Source organism: Octopus bimaculoides, chromosome 7, assembly GCF_001194135.2.
Source record: "Octopus bimaculoides isolate UCB-OBI-ISO-001 chromosome 7, ASM119413v2, whole genome shotgun sequence".
NCBI lineage: Eukaryota > Metazoa > Mollusca > Cephalopoda > Octopoda > Octopodidae > Octopus > Octopus bimaculoides.
The window spans coordinates 41,897,418-41,913,772 of NC_068987.1; the positions used below are offsets into that span (position 1 = coordinate 41,897,418).

The following is a 16,355-nucleotide window of genomic DNA, read 5'->3' on the forward strand; positions in this document are numbered from 1 at the left end:
TATATATAATTATATATATATATATATAATTATTTGTCATTAAACTGCGTCCATGCTGGAGTATCGCCTTGAAGAAATTTATCGAACAAATCGACCTCAATATTTATTTTATTGGTACTTATTCTATTGGATCTTTTGCCGAACCGCTATGTTACGGGGACGTAAACACACACCGGTTGTCAAGCGGTTATGGGGGTCAGATACACACACACATATATGTAGAGAGAGTATAATTTCTAATGTTTAGTTAGTTATTACTCTACTAAATGTATGTGTGTGTGTGTAATTTCCAGTATTTAGTTATATTCTACTAAAAATAATCGTATATAGTTTCATTATTGTACTAAATATATATATATATATAAATTTTAGTATATAGCTGTCATTATTCTTCTAAAAATTATCTGGTTGTTTCTAACACTAACTTGTAGAAGCCAGTGCACTGCCGAAGCAAATTCCTCAGTTGATCATAAGTGTGTTTGTTGAAACAGAATGTATGAGAAATTTTCTTCTGTCAGTAAATGAGAGAGGGGTTGTCACAACAGTTTTACATAGGCAGTTTTCAACAGCCCTGATAAAATGGTTAACGCTGTTTTTTCCTAGCATTAAATTTTAACTGAATGTAGGAGTCACTTGAAAATAGCAAATTCATTCTTTTTCAGAAAGTAGATCATGACTGCAATAAGTAGGGTAGCACTAGTTCAAATTTTTATTTTTCTCAGAATGGTTTTACTGTATTGGTTATTAATAATCCAATGTAATGCTGTTTGAATTTGGGAAATTTATGCTACTGACAGAACCGGAAAGTCTGATGAATAGCAGCATTCCTCATTGCTTTGGATGATTTCCCCCCTTTTTTTTACTCTTATCAACAGTTGTTTCACGGTGTCTCCAGAAATATCGTTATTTGTGAGAGTCTACGTATGAAAGTAATTGTTTCACAAATAATTTAAGGACGTAATTAAGATAAAAGAAGGCATTATAATAAAGAAACCTTGAAATAAAATATAAATTGTGTGTGCGGGTGTCGTCTCAGCCCCCCCCCCACCACTTTCCCCAGTATTCCTTATATTTTAAAAGTAGCAAGTAACAACATACTTTCAAAGTTGCATCCTTTGGCTAATTAAGATACAGTTAAGATATTTAAACTTATTTTTCATTTTATAATTTTACTTCATTTTTAAATATGTTATTTTTCAAATAACTTAAGATGTGTATTTGAAATTTTATTTAATAAATCTTAAGGCAATAATCCATATGTACTTTTAAACTTTTCATAGTATTCATATTTTGTACTCCTATTGTGTTAACATTTTAAATTAAATTTCCATTTTTCTCCATTGTTTGTATTTTCTTTCACTTTATGTTTCCGATAAATTCCAAATATGCTTTAGCTGGCACGAATTCAGTTGATTATAACCCTAGAAGATGTAAAAGCAAGTGGCCACATACTTTTGTATTTACGGCATGTTAATTGACAGAAACGTTATTTTCAGCTATAAACACAAAATTATGCGTCTTCCAGAAGTATAGTGAAACGAAATCATGCCCACTAAAACGTAGTCATGGGTTTAAAGGGTTAAACCTCATATTGCTTCAGGCTTTACTCATGTATTTATAGTTGTGTGGTTGTGATTGTTAGAGACTCTTATGAAATTTTTTTCTTGTGAAATATAAAAGATTATATATTTTTGCTTTTAATCTAAAAAGAAAAATAATGCAGATAGGGGAAATTCTATTTCTGAAACAAAATATGATTCATAACAAAGTTGAAGAATCAGTTCTCTCTGAATCTGAAATTCTAATTTGTCTTTTTATAATTGCAGTCAAAGCTACAAAATAAAAAAATTTTTAAAAAGTAACGTTTTAAAGATCACTTCTTTTGGAAAAAAATAAGGATTTTCAAGCAATCAAATATATTGTCTGTGAATGCAAGCAGTCCAAAGGAGAAATTGTGTATGTTATGTTAACTGCTTATATTTGCACATATGTGTGTGAAGTGCTGCAAATAAGCCGATCAATTTGGTCTCTTTAAAAACAGTGTTTATGATTTAATCTCTATTCCTTTGCTGGCTTTGGTCATTGAACTACGGTCATTCTGAGGCATCACTCCAATTTCTTCAAAACTTTTAATTAAAATTAATGATTTGAGTTTTAAGTCTTCTAATGTATAATTGGTTTCTATAGGAAAGCTCCCAAATTTATCATGTATACTGTAGGAACATTTGAATTATGCTTTACTTAAACAGTAAGTAATACCTCACATTAAAGCTTTTGGTAGTATCAAGTGTTGGGAGTCTACCTCAGTTTTATGTTACATTTAGCGATGAATGTAGATCATGCCTAGCTAATTGAAGGTAACAGTCTATCTTCATAAATTCGTCCTTCCATATCCCTTAAAGTCTTTCATCCAGTAAACAGTTTAGTGGTTAATAAGCAGCTGTGCTGGTAAACTAATACTACCTACAATATCAGTTAGGAAGGATTCTCTATCTGGAAACTCCTCAGTGACAAGACTTTCATGCATCTACCTCCTTAACTATAATCCAAGTGGCTCTGGAAGCTAAGCTATTATAACTTACTTTTAACTAACTTCTCTCTCATGCACAACAAATCTATAGTCCTCTCTCTATACTATCTTGTACATACATCCACTAAGGATGGGAATTTCTGTGAGTGAAGACTGATTAAGGCAACTAGTCCTTGTTCTCTCTACAGCTATGATACATCACTGTCAACTATCCATGTTTAGTTTTCACTTTCAATTTCCCAAGAATAAAAATGATAATGAATGATCTTATGATCTGCTGTCTCTCTTATCTGACTTCTACAGAGTAAAGTCAAATCAAATGAGACTGCTTATATCACATACCAAAGTCTCTTGCTTTAAAACTTTGGTGAAAATAGATTCATAATCTTGTCATCAGCAAGTCTTAACTGATATCTAACAACAATTCCTGCTAATGGGTTTCACCACTTGTCTGATAACATAAATCAGAAGCTTTCTCAACTTCAGTTTACTTCAAGGAACTGTAGTCTCTGTCAGGGTATGCTCCTGTGAAATTTTAAAGTTCACTACAACTATTTGACCATTGCTAAGATATATCCTTTCCTATTTGTAAACCACCTCCACCTAAACTAATTTGTTTTACACACCTCTACCTTCATTCATTCCTACTCTAACCCAATCAGTATTCTTCAGAATTGCATTTTCCTGAAACTCCCTTCCCAACATCTGATTTTAAATATTAACTGTATTAATTTTATCCACTGCTCAGCTGTTATTTCCCTTGCTCTTAGATAAGAATTTGGTGCATATGCTCTGACACCAACCTATTTCATTAACCTCTTTTGTTTGGACTACATTTATTCATATGACTAGGAATTTTTCATTTGCTTTTTACTCAAAAATTGAACAATACATGGTATAAACTCTAACTTCATACTTAATCCAAACTCTGCTTTTTTCATTACATCTAATTATATACACATTGACTATACATTAACTATATATATACATCAAGTGATTTTCAATCTTTTTTAGGCTGTTTGTATAAATAATCACAGAACCTTGTTATCCTTATTCCTAAATTACCATCTGCTTCACATTCTTTTAATCAAAATTTCCTCTCAGAAAATTTAGGCCTTAATTATTGCTTTTGTATAGCTCTTACCCTATGACACTTGACTGGTTTTTCAGAACTTTTGAAGCAAAGTAAGCCTTACTAATTTTGCACTGTGAAGGTTTCAGTCACTTTGTTATGTTCCCCACAACCCCTTTTGATTTCAGATTCTGTTTCCAGTTTTCATGCTGCAGTATTTCCCATTGATTCAGCACTGACAACTATGCCATACTTAAGTTGGACTCTGCCATAAGGGCCTGGAGAAGCAGTATGAAGAGTAGAAGATACCTTCTTGTACCTCAGATTTTTCACTGTACGTATTAACTCTGATCTGATTTCTCAGAATTAACTAATGGCTTCTGCACAATATTTGCCCGTGTCCTGCATCTAGACTTCTGTTAAATACTAAGCAGAAAAACTTTGGAACACTCTAAGAGTGATTGTAGACTTGTGATGATGTTCATCAGATTTAGTTATACCAAGGAAGCTACTGAGTCATTCAGCCAATACTTGTGGGCAAATTATATTTCTAATCCATGCAGAATACATAATATATGCTTTGACTACTCGTAGGTAAGCTCGCCTCAATAATATCATTTTGTAATCTTAAACCAATTTCTTAGTAACCCATCATGTTTTATTATATATTTTTTGGTTCTTCTTCCTCCTTATGGTAACCAAATATTCCTTAATTTTTTTTCTTCATATTCTTGCACAATTTGGAAACTTACCAATCTAACTTTTAAGTTACTGCAAACAATGAGAATGTTCAACATTCAAGACAGAAAAGGTTTACTTTACTATTTGGTATTCAATTGTTCTCTTTCACTGGTTGCTGTACATTTAGCATAATGCTGGTTAGGTACCAAGATAGGTATTAACCATACTTAACAATTTTTTCTATTACTGAGTAGTAGCCTTTTGTCATTACAACTATTGTGTTAACAACTTCATTATCAGCATCAATTTAACATCCAGTTTTCCATGTTTGCATGGGTCAGACATAATTTATTGAGGATACCCTTCCAGACATTAATCTTCACCTGTTTCCAAGCAAGTTATTTCCCTGTGGTATGTTTTTTTCTCAGAAGACTAGAAGCAAGCAACATCACTTATATGATGATGATACTCATTGACAACTATCATGTGATATCAAGACAAGGGTACACATATATACATACATGTTATTTCAAGTAGTAAAAATATTGTGAACATCTTTTTATAATCAATTTTCTGCTGTTGATTCAGTTGGTCAGATATAAACATTTTTTCTCATTGGTTTTGTGTTTTCTTAGTAGCCTTCACATAGGCTTATATATTGATACAAAAACACTGTTGAAGAACATGGAAAATAGACATAAAATATAAATTGGTGAAATAATGTTCAATAGAGAAATCTTTTCATAATTCAAAAAAAGTGTTCTATGAAGGTGTTAAAAGTTTGAAAATCTTGAATATCAATGCATATTGATTAATTTACTAAAAAAATTTTTCTTTGTTAGCAGCCTTCTCTTACCAAAGTGTATATAAAGAAAATTGCACTTGCACTATGTTGATATTAACAGTGTTGTTTTACACTCGCATAACTATCTGAGATTACATTCCACTTGCATCTGTTTTGCTTTCGGCTTTACATATTCATTCCTTATTGGAATAGAACTTTCTATGAAATTTACTTCTATTATTATCATCATCATCATCATCAGATTCATAAAATTACTTTCTATGTAAACTCAGGATGTTTTTTTTATATCTGTTTTGAAACTTTAATTGTAGTAAGTTATCTGAAAATTTGTATTCAGTTTAAGAAATAAATGTTAAGAATACCCCTCTTATTATTTTTTTTTTCCTTTTCTCTCTTCTTTTTTAGATCATAGAAGATCATAAGTGCTGTCATTTGATGGGGCTACAATTCACCTTCTTTCTTGTGAGTGATGATGCAGGATATTTTAATGAGACTGACAACCAACCCCAATTATTTATGTTTCACAAATAATTGTTTTAGTCAGTAAATTGTATAGGATTCAAAGTCAACAGTTTTAGTTTTTAAGTGTAGCAATATTAACAAGTCACTCTGTTGGTAAATGTATGAGTCACTTCAACTTTTTTGGGTGTTGAAGATAGAATTTCTTGTTTTCTTAAAAATGTACTCTTAATCTTGCTAAGATAGTTAAAGTTACCTTTTTTGACTTTAAGGTTTGGAAATAGGTAAAGGTAAGTTTTATTGTTGGCTGTAGCATACTTCACAAATATAAAGATTAAAAAATATGAAAATTAGATCTCTGTGGATCTGAGGTTAAAATTCTGGATCATGTAAGTGCCTAACTTATTACAGCTACTTTGATATACTCAGAGCAAAGCTCTTAAGTTTACCTGCTAGCTTTTCACTCCTTTGTTTACAGTTGTGTTGATAGTACTAGGAGAACATCCAGCTGTAAACAACTATTGCTCCAATGCAAAAAATAGAAAAAACTATCTTTACACTCTTCACTCTACACACCAGTCATTATGATGGATTGTATATAGTATACCAGATCCAACTGAAGTATGGCATATACTGCCAAACATTCAAATGACCTGAATTTTAATCCAATCCATGCTAGCATCAATAAATTAATGCTGTAAAATCCTTAGCTCTTTGAGGAATTTTGTCCATGAAGCAATGAAAACTACACAATAGTGTGCTCTCTAAGCAGTATCCAGTAATAGATGCAGTGCATTAGAATATGATAGATAACAGAAACCATTATCATTGTTATTGTATACACTTCGTTATTGGTGGGAATCAGCAGTTCTGTTGGAAATATCTTATATTAAAACATTGATAACTATAGTCTCTAACTTCCCATTACAAAGTAAGTTGTTGCCTTTAATTTTATTAAACTTGACATTAGTGTTTTATATTTCTTTTGACCATTGTTTGTTAGCTATAATAGTTGGTTGCCATTTAACCATGACATATTTATGTGTATATATATATATATGTGTGTGTGTGTATGCATTATCATCATCATTTAATGTATCATTCAACCATGGTAGTGGTTGAATAATATTCTTAATGTAGCTTTTTGTTGCAGTCCAAGTCTTCCAAGCAGTCTCACTAATTCATTTTTAATTGAAATCAAATTTAGTTTTTTGAATTATGTTTAACTCGTCATAAGCTACATTTAGACATAAAATACTTAAAATCTGGTGCAGTAGAACAAAAGTTAAGAGAAAAAATGTATCGGCAAAACTGGTTGACTGACGGGTAGTAATGCTGAACATTGACACTTTGAATCCACATCATTCTCTTAATTTTAATTAAGAATTATTATATTAATATTAATATGAAAGAGAAATGTTAAAGGAATATATTAGTAAAAGTTTGTTAATAGTCATGGCATATGACAAACGGACAGGGAACTGGGTTCTCTCTAAGGTGAATGGCAAGTTAGGGTCGCTTGGAGCCAGCTTTATTCTGGGGATGAGGACTCATTTGCCAATTAGTGAGCTGCCAATCAAGTAAGCCTCGATTTAGTGTTGATGCATGGCCACCACTTCCAGTCTTGTACCATTGCAGATTCCATTCTGGATAGAAATATTATGAAGAAGCATTACTATTGAGCCAGGTTTTAAACTCAATTAACAAGGAGGGATTCCTGATGGTGTAAAAGAGTTTAGAAATTCAAGTGGATAGCACTCAGTCTCAGTAGGATCATTTGTCAAAACTTTACCTGAACTATAATAGGTGTAGCAGTCACCTGGAAGTTGTCTCAAAACTTCTTCATTGATCAGGAGGCAGTCTGAGTTCTTTGGTGAAAGAATTACTCTGCTTCTTGCTTCCTTAGATGTATTGTTGAAGATATCATCCACTGTGCACCTGTGAAAAACAAAATACCTCCACATTTTGAGTAACATTTGATTTCAGTTTCAAAATTTGTTTCATTAGATATATAGATAAAAATCCCATCTCCGATTTACAGTTTACACATATCTATACATGTATGTATAGATGCATACACAGAATGTCACACATTCACACACACACTGACTTTCTATCACTCTGACTCTTTCTCTCTTACTACCTCTTTGTCCCTTCTCAGTATCGAAAAGTAAAAGTAACATCGAAAATTTACTGTGGTTATTTCTCTTTGATTCAACAATCTGTTGATGTATTTATCTGTCTACTTGTGTTCCGTATAGATATGTGTCTATCTATCTATCTATCTATCTATCTATCTATCTATCTATCTACCTATAAGCACACAGAGACTTTCACACACACACACTTTCTACCACCACTCTCTCCCTCCATCTCCATCTGACTTTTTTTCTCTCACTACCTCTCTGTTCCTATTATATGAAGAGCGTAACAGATGAACAAACTAACTAAAGAAGGAACATTACCATAACAATTGCACATTGTATCTGGATGTGTGCACCTGCGAAAAAAAAAAACCCCTCCACATTTTGAGTAACATTTTATTTCAATTTCAAAATTTGTTTTATTTATTTTATTAGATAGATATAGTTGTCCAAAGCAGATTACTTTTGAATAATATTTGATTTCTATTTCAAAATTTGTTTCATTAGATATATAGATAAAAATCCCATCCCCGATTTACAGTTTACACATATCTATACATGTATGTATAGGTGCACACACACACACACACACACACACACTTTCTATCACCACTCTCTCTCTCCCTTCTCCTGACTCTTTCTCTCTCACTACCTCTTTGTCCTTCCTCTGTATTGAAAAGTAAAAAGTAACATCGAAAATTTACTGTGGTTATTTCTCTTTGATTTAACAATCTGTCGATGTATTTATCTATCTACTTGTATTCCGTATAGATATGTGTCTATCTATCTATCTATAAACACATTCACACATACTATCACCACTCTCTCTCTCTCTCTCTCTCACTACTTCTCTGTTCCTCCTCTTATATATTATATGAAGAACGTAATGGACGAACAAACTAAGGAAAGAACAAGCAGATTATAATATGGTTCAATATTAATTTAAGTTATTTAAAATAGTCATTTTCTTAAATTTGTATCCTCATTTTTTTTTCCATTTTTAAAATTCTTTAAATATATCCATTTGTACCGAAATTATATTAATATGAAAGAGAAATGTTAAAAGAATATATTGGTAAAGGTTTTGTAAAATTTTATCCATTAGAAAAAAGATATTTAATTTTAATTCTCAAATTTTATCAATTTTTGCTTGATGTTAAAGGGACACTACTCGTATATGAACTAATTTTATAGTAAATAGATTATGATTATTTGAGGCATTGTCTCTATGAACAGTACTGAAATCTGTAGTAAGGCTGTTCAGAAAAAGTAAATGCTACTTATTACATTCTATTCAATATTAATTTATTTAAAATTCTTTAAATATATTCATTTGTAACTTTGTTTCTTTACAGTACTGAAATTGCAGTACGTACATTATGTCCAGAAAAGGCAAAGTTGCAATGATTATCATTCATTTTTAATTTAATTTCTAAATGAGAATTAGTCAAATGAAAAAATCAAAATTTTGTTTGAATTTTCTTGGAAATTTTTGCATTCAAAATGACTGCTAAAAATGGTAATTAATTAAAAATTTTACTATTACTGCAATGCCTGTAAAAACATGGGACTAGCTAATGAAAAATGCAGATGCATAATGACAGTATTCTTAACAATTAAATCTGGAAAAGTAGAGGACAAGAAAAAACTCATTAAAATTAGAGCTTAAAATATTGCTGTTAAAATGAAAATTTTATATATATGTTTTCTACTAAGTAGTCTATGGTTTAAGATAAAAATACCTCTTAGGTACTTTTTCATATTTTTTTAAAATTCAATTAATTACACTTTTCCTTTTTTATTTTAGTTTTATTTTTTGTACTAAATGAATTAGTAAAAAATTAAAAATTTAAATTTAAGTAACAATATTTTAGTTGAACAACAACTGAACATTTTAAAAGGTATCTGAAATTAGTTTTCAGTTCTGATGACACCATGCTCTTTAACAACAATCGAACTAATGTTTGGAATAATTAAAAGGTGAATAGAGTTTCAGAAAGCCTTTTCTTCTAAGCAACTGTACAAAAGCCCTTACTATTTCACTTAAATTTAAGCTATATGTGAAAATTGGTTTTGGTACTTTAGATTAATATAAAGACTGGATTTAGTGTTTGATAACATAGACAATACACTAAAGAAAGCAGATTCTAGCATTAAAACAAATATTGCTGACAGCTTGGTTTTTCCTAAACAGGAATATTAATGATTAAAAGTCCTATTACCTTTTGAATTTTCAATTCCAGTTTTTCTTTATTTTGTCTTTAGAATCTCAATACTTCTGTAATTCAAAGATTGTTATTAAATACATTAGTGCAAATCATAAAGCTAACCATCACTTAAGAAGTAGGAGATGGTAACCAAGAAAATGTTTTCTTTATAGAAAGACTGGTAATTTCTATAGTAATGAAAGTAGTAACTTAGTTGAATACATTGTTAGATGTGCAATGTAAACCTGAAGGAGATATATGGTTGTTGTGGAAAAGTAACTGAGTTTTAGGGAATTCTCTTGTAGATTATACAGATAGCCGATATGGATGTGTAATGTGTGAGTACACAGTATACAGAATCAACTTTGGATAGGGTATTTAAATCAACTTATAAGACTTGATAGATAACAGGAAAAGATTGATTTATAATCAGAATGTTGTTTATCATATGTATATATATTCCCTGAATTAAATAACATTGTGAACTTGTGGATTTCTTGGATGAGTTAGTGGAGTTTTGTTATCTAAGTAGCGGTTGTAGTGAATTTAATGAATATATTGGTTAAGTTTTGAAGAGCATAAAATGAAAGATCTTTTAGCTTGTTTCTCAAGAAAAGACAACTATTTGTTGTATAATGTTTTTGAATGTACACTTGTTGACTTCTACAAAAGGTTCAGTACAAGTAAAATGAAAAAGCACTCAGCATCATAAGTGTCATTGATTAATGAAAGATTGATGTAAATTTGGACAAATGCATAGGAATGATGCATGCTGGCATGAAAATGTTCTTTAGTTATTGCATGAGAGTGCTTTCAGATGTAGGTAATGGAAAGTTTGGGAAGTAGTCAAATCATAATTTAAATATTGAGTTTCGCAAATGACATCATAAAATTGACATGCTGTATATTGATCACTTCAGCATAACCCAAGGTAATGTGGAAAAACAAGTCCTAACAGATGATGGTGCTTCAAAATTACAAAGTAAGTATTCTAACAAATTTTTTGGTTCACAAAAACGGCATATTTGTCTTGAAAATTTAAGTTATTTTCTAATGGATTGTTGGAATGTTCCAAGTTTTTGTGTTTCTTTTTAATAAAAGATATATCACCTGATTATGTCTTTTTCTGTTTTTTTTTTTTGAAGATTTTTATTGAGAAGAGAGGAGTTCACTCAGAATGTTCTCTTCACTTTTGAATATATTGTTATGTGTGTGTGTGTATATATATATATATTTACACACACACACATATACTGCTGCTGTTTAGCAGATACTGTCTCAGTGATATCCTGCAAACACTGAAAAAGCTGCCTGCATTGATCTTAACCCTTTAGCATTCAAATCACTCTGTCAAATGTAAGACTTATTTATTCATGTTGTTTTGAATTAAACATTTATCAAAATCTTGATGATGTAATTGTTTATTTTTAAGATGACTGGCTGGTTTGAACATAAATGGAATACTTGGGCTTGATATGGCTTAGAAGGTTACACTTCTGTTTTCTTCTGAGATAGTCTGTCAATATCACTTTTCCTGTGGGGGACTTCATGTCGGGGTCTTGCAAATGTAATATGCCTAAAAGTTTGTTATCTCCCAGTACTAATCCTTTGGCAGTCAGTTTTACTTTCCAGCCTTTCAATGCTTTATGAGCGAGTGAACAAATGAAAGTAGCACTCAACACATTTCATTGGAGTTACATGCTTTTTTTATAGTTTTCTCAGCTTCACATTACTTGAAGTTTGATGGGCATAGGAGATGTCCTTCTCAGATTTGAAAGGGAGAGAGTCTATCTCTGAATATGTGATGGGGTGGACATGTCCCACACCCATGAAAATTTAAGTAATGTAAAACTGATTCAAAGTATTATTAAATAAAGCAATATACTCAAGTCATTAGCTGTGCAACCTGATTTATAACGAAGCAGTAGAGTATCTATTGTATTAGTTGTTGCTTAAAACAATAGGGCAACATTTTTATGTATAGATACAGAACAGAGGCTGCAAATTGATAGTAGAAAGTGACATTTGTAGAAATGACTAATGAAAACTTTGAAAATAGATCAAAGCTAAAATCATGAATGTTAAGGATTAAGTGATAGGGAGAGATGCTATATAGCAAATTCTGTGAGTGCTAAATTTTCTGGGGATTGGGTTGACATTTTGCTGGTGCAAATTACTCTAAATGTCTGGATCGTTGTTATTAAAAATTACAGTTGAAATATATTATTAACTCGTACTATTCAAAGTGTTGCTTACTTTCTGTGAGTGCTGAATTTTCTGGAGATTGGGTTGACAGTTTGCCTGTGGTTTCTTTGTTAACCGGGATAAACTCTGAATGTTCATTGCTCTTGTAGCCAAAGCTAATGTATGTAGAGGAATGATGTATCTAGCCCCATGATTCTAATAGTTTTCATGGATTGTTACATCAAGTAAATGCGGTGCAACTGTCAAATGGTGATACATTTATGTAGAAGCCCTTGCTAGAGTAAATATCTTAATTCTGTAGCCAGTGGGATTGTTCAGGTATGATGGGAATGACCTAACAAGTTTACCCTTAGCATGAGGGCTAGAGATAGATGCTTCTGAGATGTCACTTGGTAATTGTTTTGCACTATCACACATTCTAAAGTAATATAATTTACTGGTGAACTAGATCTTTCAATTTGTGACATTGACACATTTGGGAGAACTGGATCACTCACAAGCAACTTATGGTCATTGTCGGTGTCCCATCTTGCCAAAGTATCAGGTGATGCTTGTGAGTGTGCTTGGCTGTTCCAGTACCTTTTCCTCACAGTTATCCATGGGAATGTCACAAGTATTTTAGGCTGCCTTAAAAGGTTTTAGAGGAAATCCTCTATTGTGTGTGTAACATTTTGACCAATTTTATTGTTAACCATTTCATCATCATTTAATATCTGTTTTCCATGCTGGCATGGGTTGGATGGTTTGATCAGAGCTGGTAAGGCCAGGAGCCACATCAGGCTCCATTGTCTGTTCTGGCATGGTTTCTACAGCTAGATGCCCTTCCTAACATCAACCACTCCACAAAGTGTACTGGGTGCTTTCAATGTGGCACCAGTACCAGTGCTTTTTGTGTGGCATCAGCACCAGTATTAACTCTGCTGTGACAGATAGGTCTTCTTGAGTATAGTAAGTCACCAGATATCTTGGTTCTTCATCATCTTTCGTAAGGCTCAGAGTCTTGAGATTGGAGCTTCAATACTTTATCCCATGTCTTCCTGGTCTCCCTCTTCCAAAAGTTCCATCCACCCTAAGTGATTTACACTTCTGTATACAACTGTCTACATTCATATGCATCGCACAACCAAACCAGTGCAGTCTTTCTTTTGCACACTGCATCTAATTCCTCTTATGCCCAACTTTTCTCTCAATACACTAGCGCTCTGTCACACATTTACACTGACCTTGCATATCCAGCAGAGCATACTAGCTTCATTACTCTCTAGCCTTCACATGTCTTCTGCATTTAGGGTCCATGTCTCACTACCATGTAGCATTGCTGTTCATATACATGCATCATACAATCTTTTTCTCTCTTGTCTCTTGGAGAGAGAGGCTTTTGGTTATCAACAGAGGTAGAAGCTCTCTGAATTTTCTCCATCCTATTCTTATTCTAGTGATTACACTTTCTGTGCTTCCTTCCCCACAACTAATTAGGGCCCCTAGGTAACAGAAATTATCCACTACCTCTGAAGAGCCTCCAGGGCATTTGAAAAAATTGGTTTCCTGAGGAATTCCTGCCTACACCTTTTCTACCTATATAGAGCCAGGCCATTTGCCTGATGAAGAAAGGGTCCTGTCCGTTTTCTTGCCTACTAGAACCTTAATCTTTGCTAAGTTAACTTTAAAGCCCTTTGATTCTAGGTTTTGTTTCCACACCTGGAATTTCTTTTCTAGTTCTTTTACAAAGTCTACTATCAGAGCAACATCATCAGCATATAACAGTTCCCAGAGGCAGCCAACCTTGAATTTCTCTGTTATAGCCTGGAGAATGATGATGAATAGGACTGAGAACTGAACTCTGATGAATGCCTACCTGTAAACTAAATTCATCACTATACTCACAGTTAACTCTCACCTTACTAACAGAACTTCTGTACATGGCTTGTTCGGCTTTCACAAGTCACTTGCCTACCCCTAGCTTCCTCAGAACTCAGCATATCATGCTGTGGGGTACTCTGTCAAAGGCTTTCTCTGAGTCAATAAACACCAAGTACAATGGTTTATTCTTAGCCAAATACTTCTGCAGTTGTCTTGCCTGTAAAGATAGCATCAATTGTGCTTCTTGGCACAAAGCCAAACTGCATTTCATCTAATTTGATTCTGCTCCTAATTAACTGGGCTGTGACTCTTTCCATCACTTTCATGACCTGGTCTAGCAACTTGATACCTCTCTATTTACTTTTATCTAAAGCATCTCCCTTACCTCTATAGCAGCTGATTATAATGCTGCTACACCAGTCATTGGAGAAGACACTTTCCTGAATAACCTGATTAACTATATAGGTGACTAGAGCATATCATACTCTAGCAGATATTTCAAAGCATCTCATCAATGACTCCCAATGAGCCAGTGGCTTTCCCTGTCTTCCTATCCTTAATTGCCTTATCTATTATACTGCTGTCAACATGAATAGTCGTTCCCTCTGTTGGATTCACTTGGGGGAGATACCTTTTCTCCCATTCATTCTCCACATTTAAGAGCCTTTTATAGTAACACTTGCACACACCTTTCTTTTCAGAGTCACTGTGAGCAAGCATGCCATTATCCATGCACACACACACACTTCTCTCTCACAGCTAATTTCAACACAAATGTTTTTAACAATAAAGGATTAATTATATGGACATATAGTAGTGACAAATCTTTATAACATGAAATATTTACTAAACACGTTACACAAAAACATTCCTGGATGTCACTGAGATTTGGTGAAGACATTCCTTCCACATCTCTATGTTCATTAACAAACAAAACTTATCTTGATTTTATGTTTTTGTATTGTTACTGTAAATCTGACACAGAGTTATGTGTTTTCAGACAATCACAGAATTAAGGGACATGACCAACTCAGATATCCACAATGGATTAGATGTAGTAGTTGACGAAAGTGATATTCTATGAATAATTGTGGAAGATAGATTGTTGCACTCAGAAATGTATGAAAATCAACTGTCAAATTTTGCACTATCTTGGATCATGCCTAGTTCGAGCGAAATAGCCCACAAAATATCCATTGTTGCACTGACCCATTTCAGTTATGGAATTGTAAATATGAAATACTAACAGCTAAGCCCGATATCACCTGGTCTGTTTGGATGATGTAGCTGTGATCGTTTTCAGTTAGGCATAGTCTATAACAGCATTTCTCAAACTTATCATTTCGGGTCCCCTGTTTAGATTAGAGCCTCCAGCTAAATGAAAATCCCCCCCCCCCCCTCCGTTAGAAAATAGCTTCAGTTGTGAAGAACGAATTTGTACATGGTCTGTTTCTGAGAGCTATTCTATTGGACCTCTGTCTAATCATTAAAACATTGGGCGATCTTTTGATATGGGAACACACGACTGTCACTTATAAACCACGTGTGTTTATTTACATTTTTGAAGATGATTGTCGGTTTCTGTAAAAATTTTTTATTTTTTTGATATGGGGTTGGGTGGAAGGGGGATCTTGAAGTCAGCATGAAAGCGAAAGAGACAGAGAGAGTGCGATTGTATGAATGAAGTTCTTATGAAGTTGGTGTGAAGTGGAAGAATTGATGTGTGTGTGTGTTTGGTGGGGGTGTGCGAGACAATGTGTGGTATGTATGTGAATTGCTTTTGTTAGTGTATGTGAAGAGACAGAGAGAATAATGTTGCTGGTGTGTGTGTATGTGTGAGAGAGAGAGAGAGATAACTGAAATTTTTTATTCACTTTTTGTAGTGAGTGATTGACAGAAAAAGCAAGAGAGACATGTATGTATGAATAGCTTCAGTGACACACATGCACACAGGTTGTTATGTATGTATCTATGCATGACTGAGAAAGAGTTAACTGAAATTTTATTATTCACTTTTTTGTAGTGAGTAACTGACAGAGAAAAGGAGAGAGAGGTTATGTATGTATGGCTTTGGCTGACTGTCATCCTGTACTCCCCTTGTTGCTACCGAAATGGTATATGCCGTTCCATTAGAAAAAGTTTTAATCGATTTTCTATGGGGCTAGGATAAAAATACAGACCGCATTCCAATCTATGCACCCGTCTCCACATGTGTGCCATTTTTCACGCAAATCCACCCAGCCGTTTCGCCGTGAACCTCAAGACAAGAAAGAATACAACGGTTGGCCAACTTCAATTTATATTATAGAAAGAAGACTAGCAGCTAAGCCCGGTTTCACCCAGTCTGTTTGGCTGATGTGACTGTGATCATTTTCAGTTAGGCATAATCTAT

The 16,355-nt window shown here is 33.2% G+C and overlaps 1 protein-coding gene and 1 long non-coding RNA gene across 2 annotated transcripts in view; one reads left to right on the forward strand and one right to left on the reverse strand.

The window, feature by feature from the left end:
* Nucleotides 1–6,825: 6,825 nt before the first annotated feature.
* Nucleotides 6,826–16,355, reverse strand: part of LOC128248367 (uncharacterized) — a 12,849-nt gene continuing 3,319 nt past the window's right edge. Inside the window, exons 2-3 of the long non-coding RNA XR_008264598.1 lie at nucleotides 9,914–9,969; nucleotides 6,826–7,485 (exon numbers count right to left, since the gene is read on the reverse strand). This is a non-coding gene — a long non-coding RNA (uncharacterized LOC128248367). The remainder of the gene's footprint in view (nucleotides 7,486–9,913; nucleotides 9,970–16,355) is intronic.
* LOC106884302 (peptidyl-prolyl cis-trans isomerase) overlaps nucleotides 9,577–16,355 on the forward strand; it is a 54,263-nt gene continuing 47,484 nt past the window's right edge. Inside the window, exon 1 of the mRNA XM_052969551.1 lies at nucleotides 9,577–10,880. The gene's annotated coding sequence lies outside the window, so the exon portion shown is untranslated. The remainder of the gene's footprint in view (nucleotides 10,881–16,355) is intronic.